Here is a 21,565-nt window from a genome sequence, read left to right as displayed (position 1 = left end):
TTTACAATGGTGTGTTAGTTTCTGCTTTATAACAAAGTGAATCAGCTATACATATACATATATCCCCATATCTCCTCCCTCATGCGTCTCCCTCCCACCCTCCCTATCCCACCCCTCTAGGTGGCCACAAAGCACCCAGCTGATCTCCCTGTGCCATGCGGCTGCTTCCCACTAGCTATCGATTTTACATTTGGTAGTGTATATATGTCCATGCCACTCTCTCACTTTGTCCCAGCTTACCCTTCCCCCTCCCCGTGTCCTCAAGTCCATTCTCTAGTAGGTCTGCGTCTTTATTCCCGTCCTGCCCCCAGTTTCTTCACAGCCATTTTTTTTTTTTAGATTCCATATATATGTTAGCATACAGTACTTGAAACCAGGTCAGTCTTGATTGTTATACTGAGTTTTCTTTGATTATTTATTTATTTATTTGTTTGTTTGTTTATTTATTTTTTGGCCGCACGGCATGTAGGATCTTAGTTCCCCGACCAGGTATCAAACCTGTGCCCCCTGAAATAGTAGCTCAGAGTCTTAACCACTGGACCACCAGGGAAATCCCTCTTTGATAATTTAGATTAGAATAATCTAACAACTGGATAACAAATTTATCCACAAATGCAGGCTTGTAGAAGAGTTTTAATACAGCAAATGGGTAAACTCACTAAGTGTGTGATCTTGGGCAAATATCTAGATCTCTCATGGTCTCAAGTTTCCTCATCTGTACCATGAAAAGACTGGACTTCATTAGGTGAAGTAGTTTGCTCAGATGGATGTGTAAGCTTTTCCACTTATTTCGCCTGATAAAACATTTCCAAATTATGACAAATCTCTGACCAAAACTGTTATCCTGTTTTCTATCCTTAACTTTCCAACATGGTCTAGTTAATTCCTCTTCTCTTATTCTTTTCCACCTGCTGGTCCAAACTGTCTCCAGTTGGTACCCACAATTCCCAGGGCTTGGAGAGTTGAGGCTGGTTCATCTAAATAGGGGTAGTCCTGGCTCCAGGGAGTAGGGGTCCCCTCTACCAGGAGTCTGCACAATCAGAAGATTCCTATCGATACATCAGGACAATGTGGATGGAGGAGGTTTTATCCTTTTAGGATTGGTGGAAATACCCAGACTTTGGAATCAATTGGACTGGGTTTGAATCCTAGCTCTGCTATGTGTGACTGGTAATCTCAGTTAGTTCCTCACTTAAAGTTGATGATAACTAATACCCACCTTGCAGGATTATTGGGTTAGAATTAAATAATATAGCTAAAATATTGAGTACATAGTAGGTTTTCAATAAATGGTAGCTACTATAGACTTAGCTCTGATCAAATTAGAAAGCAGAAGCCCCTGCCCTGATATCTAGGCAAAATGTAGATGTTCAAAGTAGCATTGGACTTTCCTAAAACTTTAGGCTAAAATATCATTCAGAGGCATTTTTAGTCATTGATAAATTAAGTCACCATATTGTTTCCATGAATATCCTGCAAACAAATGTAATAACCAACCTCATAAAAATGTTTAAACTTTTTAAATTCTAAGAACTTAAACAAAAATGTTACACCTGGTAAACATTTTATTTTTAAAAGTCGAGATAAGGAAAAAAAAAATCAAGATTATAGTAGCCGAACCTGATAACAAATTTTACCCACAAATGTTGAATATCTGTATTAGGTATAAACGGAAACCAGCTGTAGTTTTTAATGCAGTGAATGGAGCAAAGAAATGTGCAAACCAATCCAAATGTTTATAAACCAAGGACTCCTCGGGGACTCAGTGCCCTGACTTTATGTTTTTTTTAAACAGAGAGTCAAGCTTTGTTCATACTTGAATTATGTACTTTGCATAAGTCATGCAATTTAACTTTAACCCACGGACTGAAAAGAGAATGAGCTCAGACTGACTGCAGAAGGAGACTGTAAGCAAGTAAGGGCATTAATCAAAGTGAAAGAGGCAGCCCTTACTGCTAGCTCTGTCCTTCTCCAGGCTGCTCCTGCCGATTATTTTGGGTTCCTTGTGCTTGACTCATCAAAGAGGCAAAAACAGGTTAAAATTTTCATCACAGAAAAGGGATTTGTCTGTTAAATGCACGTTTGTGCCTATGCCCTGAGGAGGTTGATGAGCACACAATTTTTAAAAATCATAAGTGAGTGCATACCCTTGCCACTTGTAATCATGACAAAGCTTAAGTAATTCAGGCATGACCATGGTTTTTTTTTTTTTTTATGTGCAAAACAGGATTTACTAGTCGAGAATGTCTGTCTAAACAAGTTCATCCATGTAAATGCTTTCAGCTACAGCTCAAATTTGTTTAATACAAGCAGGTTCGGTAAACAAGCCACATTTGCTTGTTGAATGTTTTGGAACATCACAAAATAAACCGATAACGTGGCTTTTAGGCTCGATTTGACAGACGGTAGACAGAGAACCCCACTGGGAGGTTTGGAAACCACTTGCCCTGGCATCCGGCTTACAAGCACCAGTAAGGGACCTGACTGCATTCACCATCCTGCCCCTGCAAAGCGGACATAACACTCTTCACTCATTCTGTGGGAGCCTGATCTGGATTACTGTCCTTGTCACTGTCATTTATTATCTCAGGCAGAGGAGGCAGCGACTTCATTCTATGTGGTCAGAGTAGATTCCGTATCGTGTATATTTAGCTTGCATGATAATAATTTGTGAGTATTTTAATGTGAATGTCTAACTTTCAAGTGTTACTAATGAGGACTATCTGGACAGACACCAAGGGCATCAAATGTCTGTGTTCACCTCAACCTCCTCCAGCCCCGCTTTAAGGACCCTGCTTTATAGATGACCATATATTAAATTGGTACCTTGCAACTGAGCGTTATAGGCTCACTAATTCTCAACCTCCATGGTGAAGGAGGAATTAGCCTAGGGATACTCCATCCTAATTTTCCGTCGCTGTCAATGCTAACCAGAGCTCATAGAGCAATGATGGTGGGGGCGGGGAAGATGGGTCCACCATCGGGGTTAGACCAGGAGCTACTGTTTCCGTTAAAGCCACGTTTATTTCTGGAATAGTTGTGGGAGAGAGATGTGCTCCAAAGCGAAGAGGGCTCGGAGTGGTTCAGGTATGACCGACCATCTGGACAACCCAGCTCAGAGACTCTAAAGTGTATGGGATAGAGGTGGGCTGGATACTTTCCACACATTGAGCTAAAAAATCACTTGGGTTCGGTGGAAGGAGACAGAATGAGAGCTAGAAACAAAAGATCCGGCTGTGAAACCTAGTACTTAAGTTCAGATGTTCAAATACATTTTCTCCTTTAAAAATATTCTGGGCAACTTAAATGTTTTGCTAACCTGATTATTTGCAGCCAGTTCTTATAGAAGAGAGAGACAACCCCAGAAAAGATTAATTCATTTTTGCACGTGTTAAAATTAATTAACATTAGCATATTTAGTGATGCAATAGGCAATTAAAGACTTTTGGAGAAATAAGAAGAAGAAAAACGTACGTATTATATATTCAAAATCAGTCTCATAACATTTTCTAAAAATGTTGGCTTATGTCCAGGATCTAAGGCTGGGGGTGGGTATGGTTTCTTTGTAGCTGAAGAAAGAGTAGAAAAGAATCTGTTCCATTTCCTTAAAAATAAAAGACTTCATGTTTTATACAGCATGGTAAATGAAATGCTTTTCTGATTTTTACCTGCCAGCAGGATCTGGAGGAAATTTTGCTAGCAGGCTATTCTGTTTTCCTCTCTTTGGCAACATGGTGACACTGGTTTTGTAGCAAAACAGTCTTTGCTTATTAGGCATTTCTTCAAAATCCTGAATAAGCAGCTCTTTCCACATTTTTTTGTTCCACATGTTAAACATTTCATTGCAATTTGAGCTTCGTCTGTGTGTGTGTGTGCATGTGTGTGCGTATGTGTGTGTGTGTGTGTGTTGATAGGAAAGATTGAAAGGGGATGTATAAGAATTCTTGAAGGTTTTTTGTTTAAAAAATTAATTCCTACGATTATGTATTGGAGTCTCTACAGAAGGTGATTCCAATTTATTACATACAGCCAAAGTAAAGCCCATCAATCCTGAGCAGCGGCAGTAGGGAGGGGATATTGAAGAAGACATGAAATTCGGTGTTTGAGTAGATGAGATTTAATTTTCGGAAAACATTTCACTCATAAAACAGATAGCACCCCAGTGTCAGCCCTGACCTCCGTGATGTCAATGTCATCGTGGGAGCGTAGCTAAGCCTCAAAGTAAAACAAAGAAACATTGCATGTCAGCTCAACACCATTTCTTCCCTTACACTATGTACAATATATATACACAAAGCCTTTTGGTATTCCTGTTAACGGCTTGTTACTTTACGTTCTAGCTTTTGGAGGGGGAGGAAGGAGAAAAATCATTTTGCATTTCCTAGGTTCTGAGCAAGTACAGTATGCTGTTGCAAGACTTAACATTATTTAGGTCAGCGTCGTAAGGACAGCTTTTATTTTATCGTTCGTGATGGTCAGCTATACATCGAAAGGAACTCAGCATCAGTTTATTTTTCTGTAAGTGCTTTTATTCTGCTTTTAAGTTTAAGCAAATTCATTCACATTTTAATACCATTCTGACTGGGGAGGTATCTGCCATTCTGTACAGCAGATACATTTAGCAGAATACATTTACATGGCTTGTGGTTAGAGGTTATAGCACGGATACAGACAGCTGATCATGCATTCTTCTACAAGCCTGCCGGCACCATTTAGGATTCTGAAAAATAATCTAGAAATGCTACACCCTTTATAATATTATTCTTTACTTTGCAGTAGCTTAAAAGGTTTGTGTTTGTCATTGTTGCTAGCCATTCTATGAAATTAGCAGTCTATAAAATGCATCCCGAACCAGATACATACTGTATTGAAAGCTTTCTTCAAGAAGAAGATGTGACAGTATTCGTTCCAGCTTATTTTCTTCCTTAGCAAAAGGATTGTCTGATTCTTAGAAGCAGAAGGGCACATTCATTGTGCAGCAGCTCTGCTGAACTGTATGAAATGCCTTCTACTGTCTGGTTGCAGAATTTGGAGTTTGCTAAACAGTGTTTAGTGATTGGGCTCATCTTGCATCACCAGTTGATGACATTTTTCTTTGTTCCCTCCTACCCAGTTGAACCAAGACTCTGAGGCTGATATGCAATGTCACTTACAACATTAATCAGACACTGCATTTAAGGTGAGCTGTCCTTTGCCTCCTCCTTCCCCAGTGCTCGTGTGCTGCCTGCAGTGCGTATCTTGCTTCTGCGAGCCTAAGATGGCAGGCAGGATTAGCCGTGCTTGTGCTGTGTGTGTGCATGCTGTGTATAGAATTCATTACACGTTGCCTAGTATTTCAGATGTGAGTATGTAAATGCTCGGGATGCCATATCATCTGGTAGCGAAGACTTGTTTTTGCCTCATTACAGCCTTAGCTATTTCAGCATCACCTTTCAGCTCCGATTCATTTGCTTCCGGATGTTTGCTTTTCATCACATTCAAAATAGAATTTTACCTTTTTTTTTTTTTAACAAAGGCAAAAAAAAAAAAACCCACTAAAAACAAAAACAACAACAAAACTCTGCTACCAGATGGTGTCTCCCCTTTCTTCTTGCATTTGCTGTCTTTTAAATAATGTATGTTGTATTGTTAATTAATGTGAATATCAAATTAAACACTTGAAACTTACATGTTTATTATGCGGGTAGGAGGCAAGGTGGAATCTATTTTTAACTCTTATGCACTCCATGGTGTACAAACAACTTGGTTCTCAAATTTGTATTTTCAGTACTGGTATCAGTGGTTTGATTTTCAGCAGATGTGACAGTGGCCTTTGCAGTGGTCAGCTCCAGGCTTTGAACTCTCAGAGGAGGAAGGGAAAAAAATTCAACACGCTACTTCCTTGGTTGCAGCCTCAGAGAAACCTTGGATGAGAAACTTCTTTTTTCAAACCTGTTTTCCTGTTGATAAATTCAGTTCTCGTGATCACAGTACATTCAAGCTGTTCTGCGTATGGTTTTGTGTGTGTGTGACAATTGCATCTAAAACTTGAGAGCAAGAAGACGGAGAAATCAGTTGGTCTCCATCGCTTTACATAAAAATGGCTGAATGTCTTGTGATGCTAGCACTGCATTAAGTGATACATACAGGTAGGTTGAAATTTGCATGTTTTATAGATTTTTTTTTGAGCCATGTAGCAAGAACATTAAATAGATTAAAATATGACTTTTAAAACAAATTAAATAAGACAGTTGTAATTGGGAGGGGAGGGTATTCAGTTGGATGGCCTTTCCTATTCAGATACTATACAAATATATAGCTTTTATAAACTTGTAAAATGATTCTGCTATAAAAGTGAGATGATTCCTCCTAAAAAATCATATATATGATAGGTGTGGCGCCATTAGACCACAAAAGAATTTTTTGAAAAGTCTGTGGATTCAGCTCCATTTTAGCTTGAAACTAAAAATAAATGGGCTTCTGGAGATAATTTTGAACAGCGCAAGTAAGCTTAATAAGAAACATTTAAAATATTTAAATTTTAAGAAGCGGTCTTTAAACGTGTTATATGAGAGATGAAAATAAAAACTTAGAGGCTTCCAAAATCAATTTTAGATAATGTACAAGAATAAATGTATTATTTGTATATCTATTATTTGGGAAGATGAGGAATCACAATTTTAAAGGGGGAACTATTAAATATAGATGGCTCTGTTAGAAGAAAAATAGCCTCACTGAATGAAAGAGTCCCTAGAATGGTTCATTGCAAACCATACAGCTGTGGTTCTGTAAGCACCAAATTCTAGCACTTTTCAAAATAAATTCATGGGTTCTTTCCTTTGAGCTCAACTTCTCAAATAGATTTTAGTTTCAAATTAACACTGGGCCAGAACCTGTTTCTTTAGTAACCACATCTTATTTTAAAATGCAGTAACAGATATGCAAAAGATAGTCTTTAAAAAAAAATGTTTCATGAAAATTTTGCAGTTCTTTTTCCTCTTGTGTAGAGTCTGAACTGGTTTTAGACATTTATAAATGCGGTCTTCAAGCCTTAAAAATTAAGCCATATTTCTATACATAGAAACCTTGCACAGTAAGAGCTTTTTCTTTTCCCCTTTGTGCTCAGCACTTTCAAAATTCAGGTTTTCTTTGTCATGTGCTCCAGAATGCTGGTCAAGGCTTGTTGTGCAAAGGTGTAGTTTCATTATCACGAGTTCAGCAGCGCCACTGAAACAATAGATATCTCAGAAATTCTGAGAATCAGAAAATGCTTATGCTATTGTTTTTGCCTGATCCCTCCATTGGTAACCTCCGAGCTCTCAGTAGAGAAGGACCCAAACCCAAGCCCACCCCAGCCCCAACTATAAGTGCACATGGAGCCTCTGTGCAACCATCTTTGTAGGTGTGTTAGGAGGGAGATGCTGCCAAACCCAAAACCTCCCTGAGGTTTGCTCCAGTATGTAGAACATTGAGCTGCAGAACCATCTGTGTAAATAGTTGCTTTATCTTAGCAGTCTGTCTAATATTCCAAAGCACTGTCTATCAAATCAAACCTCTAATGGGCTAAAGATTTGTTGTTGTTGTTGTATTGTTGTTTTGAGGCCAACTTAAATATTTTGCTTGGAGTTTTTTCTCCGGTTCAATATATTAGAACATGATTCATCTCACAGTGATTTTGTTCTCTGGGCTTGCCATGAAATATCCTTCCTGCAATACCTTTTTTTTTTTTTTTTTTTGCTGTTTGGGAGCCATTTTCCTTCTTGCCTGTGACTTAAAAAGACTAAGTACATTTTGCATATAGCATCAATCAGAGGATCGTAAACTGAAGGGAAATGTCGGAACCCTGATTCAGCATTGCCTGTTTATTTCAGTATCAGTAGCATTAACAGTTGCAGTAGGATCAAGCTAATTGTCACTCGTTCTTGAGCAAATAATGAGCCCAGCATTTGTAATTAAAACACTGTTGCTGTTCGGAAAGATTACAACTCAATGTCTTCTATTTTGATAGGCCGGTACAAATTAATCATTTTGAACCCATTTGAATCTTAATCACAAGATTAGATGGATTCAATGGAATTGTTTTACCCTACAATTGAATGCCTGAGAGATTCAACAGTGTATTTCTTCTCTGTAAAATGTCGATCCTTTTGTTTTTAACTCAAGCGTGGTTGTGTTACCTTATAGGTTTTCATACCTCATGATTTTTTGTGGCATTATTCATTTATGTTGCTCTTGGCCTCTCCTAAAAGAATTTTAAACACAAGTCAAGGAGCTTGAAAGCCAAATAAGACTGTTGGGAAGTATACTGTACCACTGTCGTTGTAATTCATAGACCAGTGAAAGGAAGAAGAATTATCATTTATTACGTTGTTGTGTTTCGCCTTAATGCTTTGCCTTCATATTTCACCAGGCACAAAGCTTTTCTAAACTTACCCATTTACAATTATCATTGGATTTCCTGCCGGTTGTAGAGAATGGCACTTATCCCTTCTCATTGTTGGAAAGGCAGTGCTTGACCCATTTGTACTTTTTGGCTAAGGTGTTTACACTGGGCAGGCCAGAGCAGGTGCGACAGGAAGAACGTGCAAACAACTGCCTTGTTCCCACCAAAACAAAATGGGCAAATCTGTGGTTTTCTGCCTGAATGATTGGTAGTCTAAAATTCTCAACTCTTTTTTCGGAGAATAGGAATTGTTTTTCCGAGCCTTAACACAGTGAGATTACCAAGATGGCATCTCTTGCTACTAGAGGGATGTTGATCTACCTCAGTGATTTCCATGGATCCCCCATAGAGGAGATGGGTACCCAGACCACATCTTAGGGCTGGTTGATATGGGGAGATGGATCTAGAAAGACGATCTTCTCTTTAATACGCTAAGCCTTTGAGTTCCTTGGTACCATATGGTTCATTCTAGCAGCTCCCTTCCAAGGGAAATGCTGTTCTTAATGTCTTTCTTGGTAATTAAACATTCAACAAATATATTGAGTACGTACTACATACCAGGCATATTCCAGAGGCTAGAAATATAGTAATGAGCAGGAGAGACCAGGGCCTGCCTGTCATAGACCCACCCCTAGTGTGGTGGAGTGGTTAGGGGCCAGGGGCACAAAAATAAATATGTAAACAATTAATTGGAGAAGACAAGTGCAAAGGAGAAAGAGAAGATAAAATTTAAAATAACAAGGGTGTGTTGTTGGGAGGCGAAGAGCCACTTTATTTTATTTTATTTTTTTTGCGGTACGCGGGCCTCTCACCGCTGTGGCCTCTCCCGTTGCGGAGCACAGGCTCCGGACGCGCAGGCTCAGCGGCCATGGCTCACGGGCCCAGCCGCTCCGCGGCACGTGGGATCTTCGCGGACCGGGCACGAACCCGCGTCCCTTTTATCTGCAGGCGGACTCTCAACCACTGCGCCACCAGGGAAGCCCGAAGAGCAACTTTAGAATGGTTGGCCAGGGAACTCCCGGAGGAGTGGTATTTAGGTGGAGACCTGGATGGTGACATGGATGCAGACGGGGGAAGGGCTGATGGAGAGCGTTACCAGGAAGCGGGGTGCTCATGCTCAGACCACAAAACTCCTTTCTACGAGTAACTGCCGTTATATCGGAGCCAGCTCTGAGGACTTGGTGCGTTGAGCCTGACTTAGGTAAGCTGCCCCCGAAGCGAGACGGTGGGCCAGGCCCGCATGGCTGGTTTTAGTCAGATTCCCAGGACTCAGTGCCAGCAGAGTCATTGCCTTTGACCCAGACCCACCGCAACACGGCCTCAGAAGGTGCAGTGAAGTTCTGGACTTTGCAGTCCTAGGTGGTATTGAAATTTGGGCACAGATTCAGTGCTAGCCCAAGAAATCCACGGAAGAAAGGAATCCCGGAGCAAGGAAATTTCTGGGAAGCCTGTTGCTTTATTTTTCTTAAGAACTCCAGAACTTCAATTTGTGGCAAAACATTGAGAGAGCCACTTCCTTTAATTTTTGTTTTCAAAGGCAAGAGGTGGAAGGGTCTGTCCCACCTTGCCAGTAAATTGTCTTTGACCTCTGACACCTCCAACGCTTCAGTTTCTGCAGAACTCTGTTGGTGGCTTTCTAAAGACCTCACTGCTTGGAGTGTTCTTTCGCTATTTGAACAAATAATACTAAGGAAAGTCTTCGGAACCAGAACTCTTTCATGCCTTTTAGGTTCGTCTGCTCATGAAGCTCCAAGAACAAAGGGATAGGTTTGCTCTACACCTTAGAAACCATAAGACCCTTCAGAGTCTTCTCAATGTTTCAGAAGCACCTTCTAACCCTGATTCACAATTTAGTGGGCTTTGCTTATCACAAGTTAGAAGTGGCCTGGCTGACTCCCTACACTTTGTTTGGTTTTGACTAGCCATAAAACATTCCACTGCATGAAGAATGTTCTAGTTCTTTGTAGTAGAATATTGCCCATCAGTGGGGAGGGGCTTCAACTGTTCAGTTCACTTCTTCAAATATTTGTTGAGCATCTGCTGTGTGACAAGCACCACTACAACCCAGGCAGAATGGAAATGTGACACGAAATTCCCTGTGAAGCTCATGTCCACTTTCACAAGGCTAGGGACAGGTACAATTGTATATCCTCTCTGTTCCAGAAAAAGATGAATGGCATGCTGCTCTCTTCGTGGCCTTTTATACTGTTTCCTGAAGGCTAGCCTTCAGTTTGGGGGCATCTCAACCAATGGAAAAGATGGTTCTTCCCTGGGACTCTGTGTCTCATCCTCAATCACCTTCCCAAAATGTCCTGGTTCTAATAAGCCACCGTATGTCTGGCTGCCCTTCTCCAAGCTGGTCTGCCTGGCCTAGCAGGTGACCTCCATAACGGTTGCCACTCTTTCGCGTTCATGAGCAGATGTTAAGTTGAGAAGGCCTTGAATGCAAAAATGTGAATTCGTGATGCAGGCAAGACGCTTCTGCTTTTTCACCTTCCCTGACAGACAGTGGGGGTCTCCCTGCTGGCTGTTCTGCTTCTGTGGGAAGCAGGTAAATCAAAGACCAATTGCCAAAGCCCTTGTCTTTGTTAGGTGATCCCAGCATGGCACTGCCATGGCCCAAACATCTCATTGACCAGAAAATGGCTCTTTTGATCTTGTCATTCATTTTGCATCTTTTCCTTTAATGACTTTCTTGCTTCTGCAGCTATTCCTGTTCAGGGCTTGAGACTAGCATTTGGCTCTGCAGTCACTATATTTGGCCTGTGGAGGAAGTTTGTTTTCTGGTTCGGTTTTGTTTTTAAAATGCCAGTATAAATATTTTTTCTGCGTTCATAGAATGCTGTGAAGACTTTCATGATTTTTTTTTTATGTGATTAAACAAACCTCTTACTTTACCCCGTGGTTATTGCCGCCAAATAGATATTTTGAAATTCTTTTTTTTTTTTTTCCTGCTCAAATCTTCTACCCTGTCTGAGGCCTTACTCTAATTAAGGCCTCACAGTCCTGCCCATCTTCCCCAGCACTGAGCATGACGTAGAGTCCCTGCCCTGAGGGCCTTACAAGTCAGTGAGACGGGAAAACAAAAGCCACCAGCTGAGAATGTGGTTAAATCCCAGAAGGGCAGTGCCCTTGTAATGTTTTCCCCTTTTCTCTTGTTTCTTGAGCTGTGGAAGGGAAGCGGGGGGACCTTTAGTAGGGAAAGAGAGGGGCATCACTGAAAGATCAGAAAATGCAGGATATTCGGGAAACACTGTGGAAGGGCCATCTAGGAGGCAAAGTGGGGAGAGGGCAGCAAGGAGGCGGGGAGGGGTGTGTGGAAAATCAGAAGGAGGGAACAAAGCGGGCAGTCAGGAGGCAGGCTGCTGTGCTGCACCCTGAAGATGGGGGCGTGGGGTACATGGGAGGAGTGGGAGGGGTTGCAACGAGTAAAAGGAGGCTGGGAGAGCCCCCGAGATGCAGGCTGCGGGCCTGCTGTGTAGGGACTGGGTGCTCTCATGTTCTGTCTGGTTCGTCGGCAATGTTGGCCTTAGGGCTTAACTGTCCCACGTTGACTGTTATGAAAAGCCCGCAGATTGGCATCCTTAAGGGTGATTTATCCCAGAAGCTTATGAAGTTTCTATCCCAAGGCTCCTATTCTACATGCTGAGGATGCCAGAGACCACCCCCCAGCCCTGCTGCCGTCACTTGACCAGAGCTGGGTTAAACTTTAAATGAGCAGATTTTTACATGGGTTGTGACCAAATGCTTTTGGTTTTCCACAAAGCTCAGCCTGGAGATAGACCCCAAATACCCATTTTTAGCAGCAGACTTTAGAAACTCTTTTGCCCAAAGTCACGTTGCCCTCACAGGTGTGCTGCTCTGCTTTTGGAGCCCCCAAAGCCTGTCTTCCTTGCTCTTCACCCACCTTTCCAGGCCCTGGTCTGAGTGCCCGGTAAACCATAACCAGTGGATATTCTGATTGTTTGAATTCCTTGGTCTCCAGGAGCACCGCCCCTGCTGGCACACCAGCGCGTAATGCCGCCATCATCCGGTACTTCTTTTTTTTTTTACATCTTTATTGGAGTATAATTGCTTTACAATGGTGTGTTAGTTTCTGCTTTATAACAAAGTGAACCAGTTATACATATACATATGTTCCCATATCGCCTCCGTCTTGCATCTCCCTCACTCCCACCCTCCCTATCCCACCCCTCTGGTGGTCACAAAGCACCAAGCTGATCTCCCCATGCCAGGCGGCTGCTTCCCACTAGCTATCTATTTTACGTTTGGTAGTGTATATATGTCCATGCCACTCTCTCACTTTGTGCCAGCTGACCCTTCCCCCTGCCCGTATCCTCAAGTCCATTCTCTACTAGGTCTGTGTCTTTATTCCCGTCTTACCCCTAGGTTCTTCATGACCTTTTTCTTTTCTTTCTTAGATTCCATATATTTGTGTTAGCATACGGTGTTTGTTTTTCTCTTTCTGACTTACTTCACTCTGTATGACAGACTCTAGGTCCATCCACCTCACTACAAATAACTCAGTTTCGTTTCTTTTTATGGCTGAGTCACATATATACAATGGAATATTACTCAGCCGGTACTTCTTGCTTAGCTCTTACGGGAACGTGAAGCACAGACTTCAGTTGCTGTGTGAAACTTAGACTCACTTTATTCTGTCATTGAGGGAACTGTGGCCTGGAGAAGTTCTGATTTCTCCAGGTCACTCAGAGAGTTAAGTGGCCACGCCTAACTCCCAGTCCAGTGCACTTTCTGCTAAACCAAGGTGCTTTTAGGTCACGTGGGAAGCCCAGTTCTAAGCCAGAGGTTGGCAGGCTTTTTCCGTAAAGGGCCAGATAGTAAATATTTTAGGCTCTGTGGATCAAGGCAAAAGTGAGGATGATATGTAGGTATTTATATAACAACAAAGAAAATAAATTTCTATGAACTCTTTATTGATGAAATTAAAAACATACTAATATATAATATGAAGTATAATAATAATTATATATATTTTATATATATACACACATAGTGCCATAGATACAGAAATGATTGGCTGTGCCTGTGTCCCAGTAAAATTTCACTTATGGACAATGAAATTTGAATTTCATTTAATTTTCATGTCATGAAATATTATTTTACTATTGGTTTATTTTTTCAGTCATTTAAAGATGTCAAAACCATCCTCATCTTGAAGGTTGTACAAAAACAGGTGACAAGCAAAATTGGCCTGTAGGACGTAGTTTGCGGACCCATTTTCTAAGACAAAAGCTGCAAACTGGGGGCCCATTGGTCAGTCCAACCCATATATGTACTTTGTTTGACTTCTAACAAGAATTTTAATTGAATCCATTGCCAACTTTCTGTTTTCTATTTTTTGAATTGTATTTTTTACTTCTAATTATAAAAGTAATATATATCTACTTTGAATTAATTCGGAATGTTAACATTTTGGCGTGCATTCCTTCAGTCCTTTATCTATGCCTGGCGATTTTTTTAATAGTTGAGATAATATAGACAATTTTGTATCTTCTTTTTATTTACTTAATATCATATCATAAGCATTTTATATCATTTTAAAGTCTCTCATTAACATAATCTTTTAAAACTTTATCGTGAAAATCTTAAACACGCGTACAATATGAAAAAGCTAGTTTAATGAACCCCTGTACAGTCCTCGCCCAGCTTCAACAGTTCTCAATGGCTGGCCAATCTTGTTTCATGTAAATCCTCTCCTGTATTATTTTAAAGCAAATCCCAGATCCTATCGCTTTATTGCTAAATATTTTAGTATGATTCTCTAAAAGACAAGGATACTAAGAGAAGACGCTTTTTTTTTTTTGAGGAAATAAATGCTAAAGTATTTAGGTGTGGAAGAGAATGTTTGCAACTTACAAATGATTCAAGAATAAAAATAGCTAAAAAGATATGATTGGAGTGTATATAGTTTTTTGGTACTATTCTTGCAACTCTTCTATAACTTTGAAATAGTTCTAAATAAAAAGTTTTAAAAATATGGAATCCTAAAAAAAATATTGATTAGTAAGAAAGAAAAATAACCACATGATATTGCTTTACAAGAAACAGACTCACAGAGAACTTACAGTTACCAGGGAGGAAGGGTTGGGGTAGGGAGAGTTACGGAGTTTGGGATTGACATGTACACACTTGCTATATAAAAAAAAAAAAGGAAGAAAAAGAAAAAGAACCACAGCATCATTATCACACCAAAAAATAACAGTAATTCTTTAATAACTTCAAATATCATAGTCAGCATTCAGATTTGTCCAGTTAGGTCATTTAAAAAAAAAACAAACAAAAAAAACTTGTTCAAAGCACAATTCCAAATGAGGTCCATACAGTCCAATTAATGTTCCCTTAAATTTCACTTAATCTATAGGTTTCCTTCCCTCTCTTTCTTTCATCCTTGCTATTGTCATAAAAATTTTGTTGAAGAAACAATTTGACTCATAGAGTTTCCCGAAATCGGAAATTTCAGATTACATTCCTTGGTGCTGTTTTTTGTTGTTTTTAAATTTAATTTTATTTGTTTATTTTTTATACAGCAGGTGCTTATTAGTTATCTATTTTATACATATTAGTGTATATATGTCAATCCCAATCTCCCATTTCATCCCACCACCCGTCCCCCAACTGCTTTACATGTTCCTCTGTCTCAGAGACTTTCTGTAAAATGGTCGTTACAGCTAGAGACCTGATCAAGACACAGAATATATTTTATATAAAAATCCTGATTTGGGCTTCATTGGAAAATTCTGCAGATCTGGCATTACCACCTGGCAACAATTGGTCTGGGGCTGGGTAGTGACAACCCCATTCCCCATTTAGGTGGGACATGAATGATCCTGTAGGCCCCAGTTCCTACTACTTCCTGCCTGGCTCCCAGGGGCGGGAAGCTGCCACCTGCATTCTACACACTGCCTCTGCAAGGCGCTTGGTAGACTTCTCAACACGACATCACAGGACGCTTTTCAGGAATGTAGTGGAGATTAGAGAAGATGATTTGGACAGGGACTTTCTTAAAATGCTTAAAGGGAAAGAGAGAAGCAGCCATATAAGAGGGAGCCAAGCGACAGAACTTGGTGAGTACCCAGGATGAGGGGAAGAGAGAAGTAAAACAATAAATTAAATTAATAGTGCGTGAAGAATGGGAGGCAGAACGAGTTACAGATTCCTAACCCATGGTGGGAAACAAAGGAAGCAAGTGGGTTTCAAAGGGACACACTTCAGATTTTTTCCTATGTAATGATAACATTGAAACCTTAAAAAAGAGAAAGAAGTGGGGCAGTAAATAAATTGGCCAAGAGTCTTAAATCAGAAAGCTGAAACAGGCAGTTGTAACATAACAGAAATCATGTGGGGATTAAATGAAATGAGGTACAAATCAAGGACAGCTTCCTAGAAAAGGCCGCTAGAAAAGGATCAGGGGCCATGCTGTGGAGATGTTGAAGAACTAGTAGAAATTTAAGAGAGGAGAGAATCTTAAAAGTCTTAGGATATTTTTTTCTTATTTGCAAATGCATTGAAATGACAAATATTATAAGGATATAAAAATATATCACATTTAGTTGTTTTGAAAGGAATACATTTTTACAGAAAAGAATAAAATTATGACAAGTTGGGACGTTCTTGGAAATTTCCAGATAATTCCCCATACTAAGAAGAATGATTAAGAGAGAGAATCTGTGACCGGTTATGAGGAAGGGTGGAAAATTTTGAAGGACAGTCTGATTATGTAAGTTTTAGGCTGTGGTGTTTAAAACTGTTGCCGTGATATTTTAGTTATTAATAACAATTTAGGGGAAATCTACTCACTTTTGGAGAAACATTTGGCCCTAGTGAGAAAGAAATGCCACTGTTTATGAATTCCAAAGTGGATGTAAGGAGCCATTCACTTGCTAAGCCTCTTAGGAAAGCCAGAGCCGATTTCACCCTTAGCAAGCTGTTGACAGCATCTGATCAAGGTATCAGCTGAAACATGTTAGCAGCACAGAAAGTGAAGTCAGACCTATATTTAAAATCCCTTTATGTCACTCCCCATGTGACCCTGGCAGCCTACCCATGGAAAATTTCCATGGTATAAAAGTTGCTTTACATATGGGAACTACGATTCTTACTGGTTGGATGGTAGGAACTTTGAATACTTGACCTCAAGCACCGACAGCCGTATGCAGATGCTTCACGCGTGTTATCCCATTTAACTGTCAAAAAGCCCTATGAGGTAAGCGTAATATGAAAATCAGCCCCATTTTACAGATGAGCAAGCCAAGGCTCAGGGAGGTTAAATAATTTGCCTAAAGTCACACAGTGAGTAGCTTTGTAATTGACAAAGCTGGGCTTTAAACCCAGGCAGGCAGAATCCAAAGGCCAAATTGCCTCACTCTTCCACCTCCCACCTTCCAACCGCTGGGCAGCACAGAGAACAGCACCTCATACTGGCACTTCCCAACTAGAAGTTCCTAATCCCTATGCCTTAGTTTTCCCAAAAGCCTCAGTGGAAACACATCAACTTGCAATCAGACCACAGAGTTCCTTAGTTTGGAATCCATGATTAACAACGTGTTCGCTCAGGTTTTGTAGCTGATTGGCAATTACGTATACAAAAACATTGCAGGATTGTTGGGTTTTTTTAAGTGCGAAGATGAATCCTCAGTTAATAAATGCAGTTTAGTGGAATAGCTCTTTCTGAACGTGACCCACGGAGAAAGAATAAAGGGCACTGGATTTGAGGAGGTTGCGACCTGCTAGTGTACGTGTGTGTGCAGGTTGCCCAGTCTATCAACCTTCAAAACCCTGTCTTTATTTTTAAATTACATGATGCTTTAATTTGACTTTAAGTCAGTATATTTCTCTGTGATTATTAAAATGTTTTAACCGCTTTGTATGCAATATTGGAATCTCCTTTATTCATCAGAATGATCACAATCTTAAAACGTGATCAGGAACTAGGATGCAGAATTGTGTACGCTGTATTCCAAGCTAAAAACAGGATGTAAGGCGTGCAAAGAACCTACTTCTTATCCTTGATAAATTGTAACCTGGGAATGAATCTTTTCAAAAGAAACTTTTAAAATAAGACTCATACTACCAAAAGGCAGGGAACATGGATGGTTTTGTAGAAAACAAACAAAACCTGTACATTAGAGCACTAGGCTGTTAGCTCCTCCGCAGGGCGAGTTTGTGGCAGGCCTCAGTAAATACTTTCTCAATGAGCAGTCCCTGAATCTTGGACGAGAGATCCTAGCAGGCAGTCAGTGCGCTTTATTTCAGGCAGAGGCCCGGGTCTTTTGCGTGAACTAGCTTTTATAGCACGTTAGGAAAATCAATCTAGGCCTCTCCTGTCAGCCGTGGGAAAGCGCAGGTGACACTCGATTCCTGAGAATTTAAATTAAAACTGCAGTTGACTTCTCTGAAGCCTGACTCTTAAATGTGCAAAGGTTAGATGTTCTCTGGAATCTGGTTGCAGAACCCAGGGACCCCTCTGCGGACCCAGGCCTGGTTCTGATGGTGACTAGGCTCTGTGGCCGTAAAGCCCCTAACTCGGCTGCCCTCGCGGCAGGTTCTGAATTGTGTTCTCCCCCATGAGAGGGAGGCGGAGGCCGCTGCTCCCTTCCTGGCGTTTGGGGCCGTCGTGGGTTCCCCCCACCCCGCCCCGGCCTGAGGCCTCGCGGGGTCGTAGTACGTCCCGAGGCCGGGTCCTGGGCGCGTTGACGCTCCGACATCCGGCCCGCGGCTAAGGCCGGGGAGCCCTCTTCCCGGCCAGGCTGCGTCCCCAACCCCACGCCGGGGGCGGGCCGGGCCGGCCGAGCCGAGCCGCCGGCGTCCATTTTCTGGGCGGTGCTGCGAGACGCCGCGGCCTGACTCGCGGGTCCGGAAGCGCCATGGACCCCCGGGGAACGCGCTCGCGGGGCAGCGGCCGAGCCCTGTAAGTGCCACCGCAGGGGCCGTATGCGGGGCGGGTGGGCGAGACGCGGCCGGCCCGCCCCCTCTTCTCTCAGGAGGGAGCCTCGAAACCCGGCAGGGGAACGCTGGCGCAGGGCTGGGAGCTCCGCGGACGTCGGAGAGCCGAGCTGCTACGGCGACCCGGCGCCCGCAGGTGCCGGGACGCCCGGGCCCGCGCCCTGGGGGAGGGGGTCTAGCCGCAGGGTCGGGCACGTTACGCCGCAGCGAGTGGCCCATCTGCGCGGCTGTGCTGGAAGGCGGGGGGCCGGGGACAAATGCGCACCCAAGGGCTGGGGACGTGACGGGCGCCAGTCCAGCAGGCTTGGGAACTGCGCTAACAGCCGCATCTCCCCTCTCCGGGACTGCGACTCGGACCCCGGTCCTGACCCATCGGGAACCTGAGCATTTCCTTGGTCGAACACCAGAGCCCCTGGAATTGAAGGGGACGTGCAAAGGCAGGGCCCTGCCCCCAGGGGCTTGCAATCTCAGCCTTCTACTTCGGCAGTAGTTAAGTCTCTTCTATTGGTACAACATGACCGCCCGCTGTTAGCCACTTCTTTGCAGGGTATATTATAAATCACCTGAGATTTTAGTCTGTCCGCGGTGCCACTTTATAACTCCTCTGCTATAGGTAAGTGACTAATTCCATTCTGGACTTTGGCCCAAATTGAATATCTCTTCTCAGGATCCATTATGGATGATACGTATTACGGTGCTTTATACATATTTTAAAGGTTAAAGAGTTTTCTCCTAATTATCAAGCTCAACTGCTCGGTCAGGTTCTCATGGTTAAAAAGCGTAGGATTAAGTCCGCGGTTTCAGAGAAACTTCTGGTGAGGTACTATCTCTGAGTGTAGTGTTTTTCCAACAAGAGTAGAGACCCATTAGAAGATTGTGAAATCAGTTTAGTGGGTTACTACCGGATTTTTTTGAAGATATAGAATATATAATGCAATATAAAAAATAATAGAGTAGACTAGAAAATATCAGAGTGCATTGCACATAATAAGAGTAAGCATTGTTTTTTAGGCTTTGGGGTTTCATTTTATATAATATGATTTTTAAAAATGGTGGGTCACTGTCAAAGTTTCTAAACCCTGACTAACAGGTTAATAACCCAGGGTTTGGAATCAGTTGAACCTGCATTTAAGTCCCAGGTCTAACATAAACTAGCTCTGTGACCTTGAATAGATTCCGTGACCTTTCAGAGCCTCTTTATGTAGCTGTAAAAATGGGGGAATGTCTCCTGTGAGGACTATATGAAGTCGCATGTGTCAATCACTTTGCCCAGTGCTTTACTTACAGTAGGTGTTCAGTGCACAGGCTAATTGCAATCACTTTTGTTGCTGACATATTCAGTCCTGGCACCCAGTTATGGGACACTGCTTTTTTTCTTCTTTTTAGATCTCGATGCGGTGGAGATGGAAGACTCAGAACCAAGGATTTCCAAGTGATTTCTTCCAAAGCACGAGAAACTAACTCTGTTAAGCCTGCTCTGTTCTAACTGAGGTAACTGAATTTACATCTCTCCGTACTCTACGTGAAATAGGAAATGTTTTTTCTGAGGGACTGAACCACTCCCAAGGAGCTTATGATTTGCTGCCAGCGATCCACCAGGTTTGGGGATTACAAAGTGACAATGACATTTAGGCGAGCTGTTGTTAAGGAGACATGAAGGGGGAACTAAGGGCTTCTCATTCCAGTTCTGTCAGTGACTGTCGTGGGAGGTTCTGTAGGTCTCTTCTTCAGGCCGGAAGGACCCACAGACGTCACTGAGGCCCAGAGAGGTTAAATGACTTTTCAGAGAGACCCAGTGGGCTGGGTGGGGAAAGGCCTGGGGCTCGCATCTCGATCGCTCAGTCATACAGTCAGCTTCTGGGCCTGCTGCAGGGTGACCACCGTGCTAGGCGCTGAGGATACAAGCGTGAAGAGCCCGTCCCCAGGACACACACTGTTTGCATAGATGAGTATTGACAGCCCAGAACACTAAACTTCACCTTTGAGGCATAGACAGGGCCCCAGATAGTGATAATAACAACTATCATTTATCAAGCACTTTTGTGTGTGAGTGCAAGGCAGTGTGTTAAGGGCTTTAAGTGCTGTGTTTTTACTCACTCCTCACAATAACCCTGTGAAGTAAGGAAGAAGAGATGTGAAGGCTTGAAATGTGAAAATGCAGGCAGGTCGTAGAGGGCTTTGCATCTCAGACCACACTTAGGATGCACATTCGGTATGTAAAGCACAATGCTAGCGCCGTGAAGTTCAAGGGAAAGTGCTTGCCCTCTAGGACCTTATAACCTTAACTCCAGAGAGGTGGAGTCAGGTGGGCAATGCCTGACATTAGCTTCTCCCCGCTTCACCTGCTTCCCCGGCAGTCAGTTGGAGCGGATCCGGAAGAGACCAGAGTAGTTGATACATCATACTTCTGGCCCTTCAATGCAAGTTTTCATTTTATTCAAATGTAACATACCTTTCCATCCACTTGTGAATACATACGCTTTTAATTTATAAACAATAGTAAGGGCTTCTCTGAATTCATTTGTTTATTTGTTCATGCAACAAATGTTTATTGAGCTCCTACAAGGCACTTACTTGGGTATTCAAGACCAAACATATGACTGTGTTTTTACAGTCATGATAACGGTCATGCGCATTCTCTTAGCAAGGAATTATCGTTCAACTATTAGAATTTTCCTGTTAACATGCTAGAATATTGGCTGCAAGGATGTTGGAGATTAACCCATAAATAGGATTCCAACTGGATAAGTAGGAAAATCTTTTTTAAAATCTTAAAATCTTCAGAAAGGAATTTCTTTTAATTTTTTGATTCTGCTGTTACTGTCACCTTTACATAGAGGCCTTTTCTTTGTCCACTTAACCTATCGGCAGAGGAAAAAGCAGTTTGGCGAGGGGGCTTTCCTTGACTTGAAATGCTCTCTTCTTTTAGCTTGTAGGCCGCACAAGACACTGAATGTTCAGAAGTAAAGCAATTTAAGAGCTACTTTAATTTACAAGGTACAAAGTTAGAGGTAGCTCCAGTGATTGCATTAAGTAACAGAAATCAGGCTGTAAGCCTTGAATGCTACTTGTAATAAACTTAAGCTTCAAGTGGAAAACGTTTGAAACTCCAAAAGGAGATGTTGAGTATGAATGTGCTTTGCAAACTTCTAGGAGTTCTATAAATGTTACAGCGAA

General features: G+C 42.0%; 1 protein-coding gene across 7 annotated transcripts in view; it reads left to right on the top strand.

Moving 5' to 3' along the window:
• The window catches only part of ZBTB38 (zinc finger and BTB domain containing 38), a 76,184-nt gene that overhangs the window by 14,562 nt on the left and 40,057 nt on the right, over nt 1–21,565 (top strand). The window contains exons 3-5 of one of the 7 annotated variants that reach the window (XM_067737648.1): nt 5,114–5,179; nt 5,798–6,128; nt 19,775–19,879. The gene's annotated coding sequence lies outside the window, so the exon portion shown is untranslated. Of the gene's footprint in view, nt 1–5,113; nt 5,180–5,767; nt 6,129–18,081; nt 18,354–18,638; nt 19,002–19,774; nt 19,880–21,565 lie in introns of those variants that run through there. The other 6 variants (XM_067737647.1, XM_067737645.1, XR_010943492.1 and 3 more) reach the window with 6 other exon arrangements.

This window comes from Pseudorca crassidens, chromosome 5 (assembly GCF_039906515.1).
Source record: "Pseudorca crassidens isolate mPseCra1 chromosome 5, mPseCra1.hap1, whole genome shotgun sequence".
Taxonomy (NCBI): Eukaryota; Metazoa; Chordata; class Mammalia; order Artiodactyla; family Delphinidae; genus Pseudorca; species Pseudorca crassidens.
Note: the sequence above shows the minus strand (reverse complement) of the source record. Positions and strands in the feature narration are given on the sequence as shown.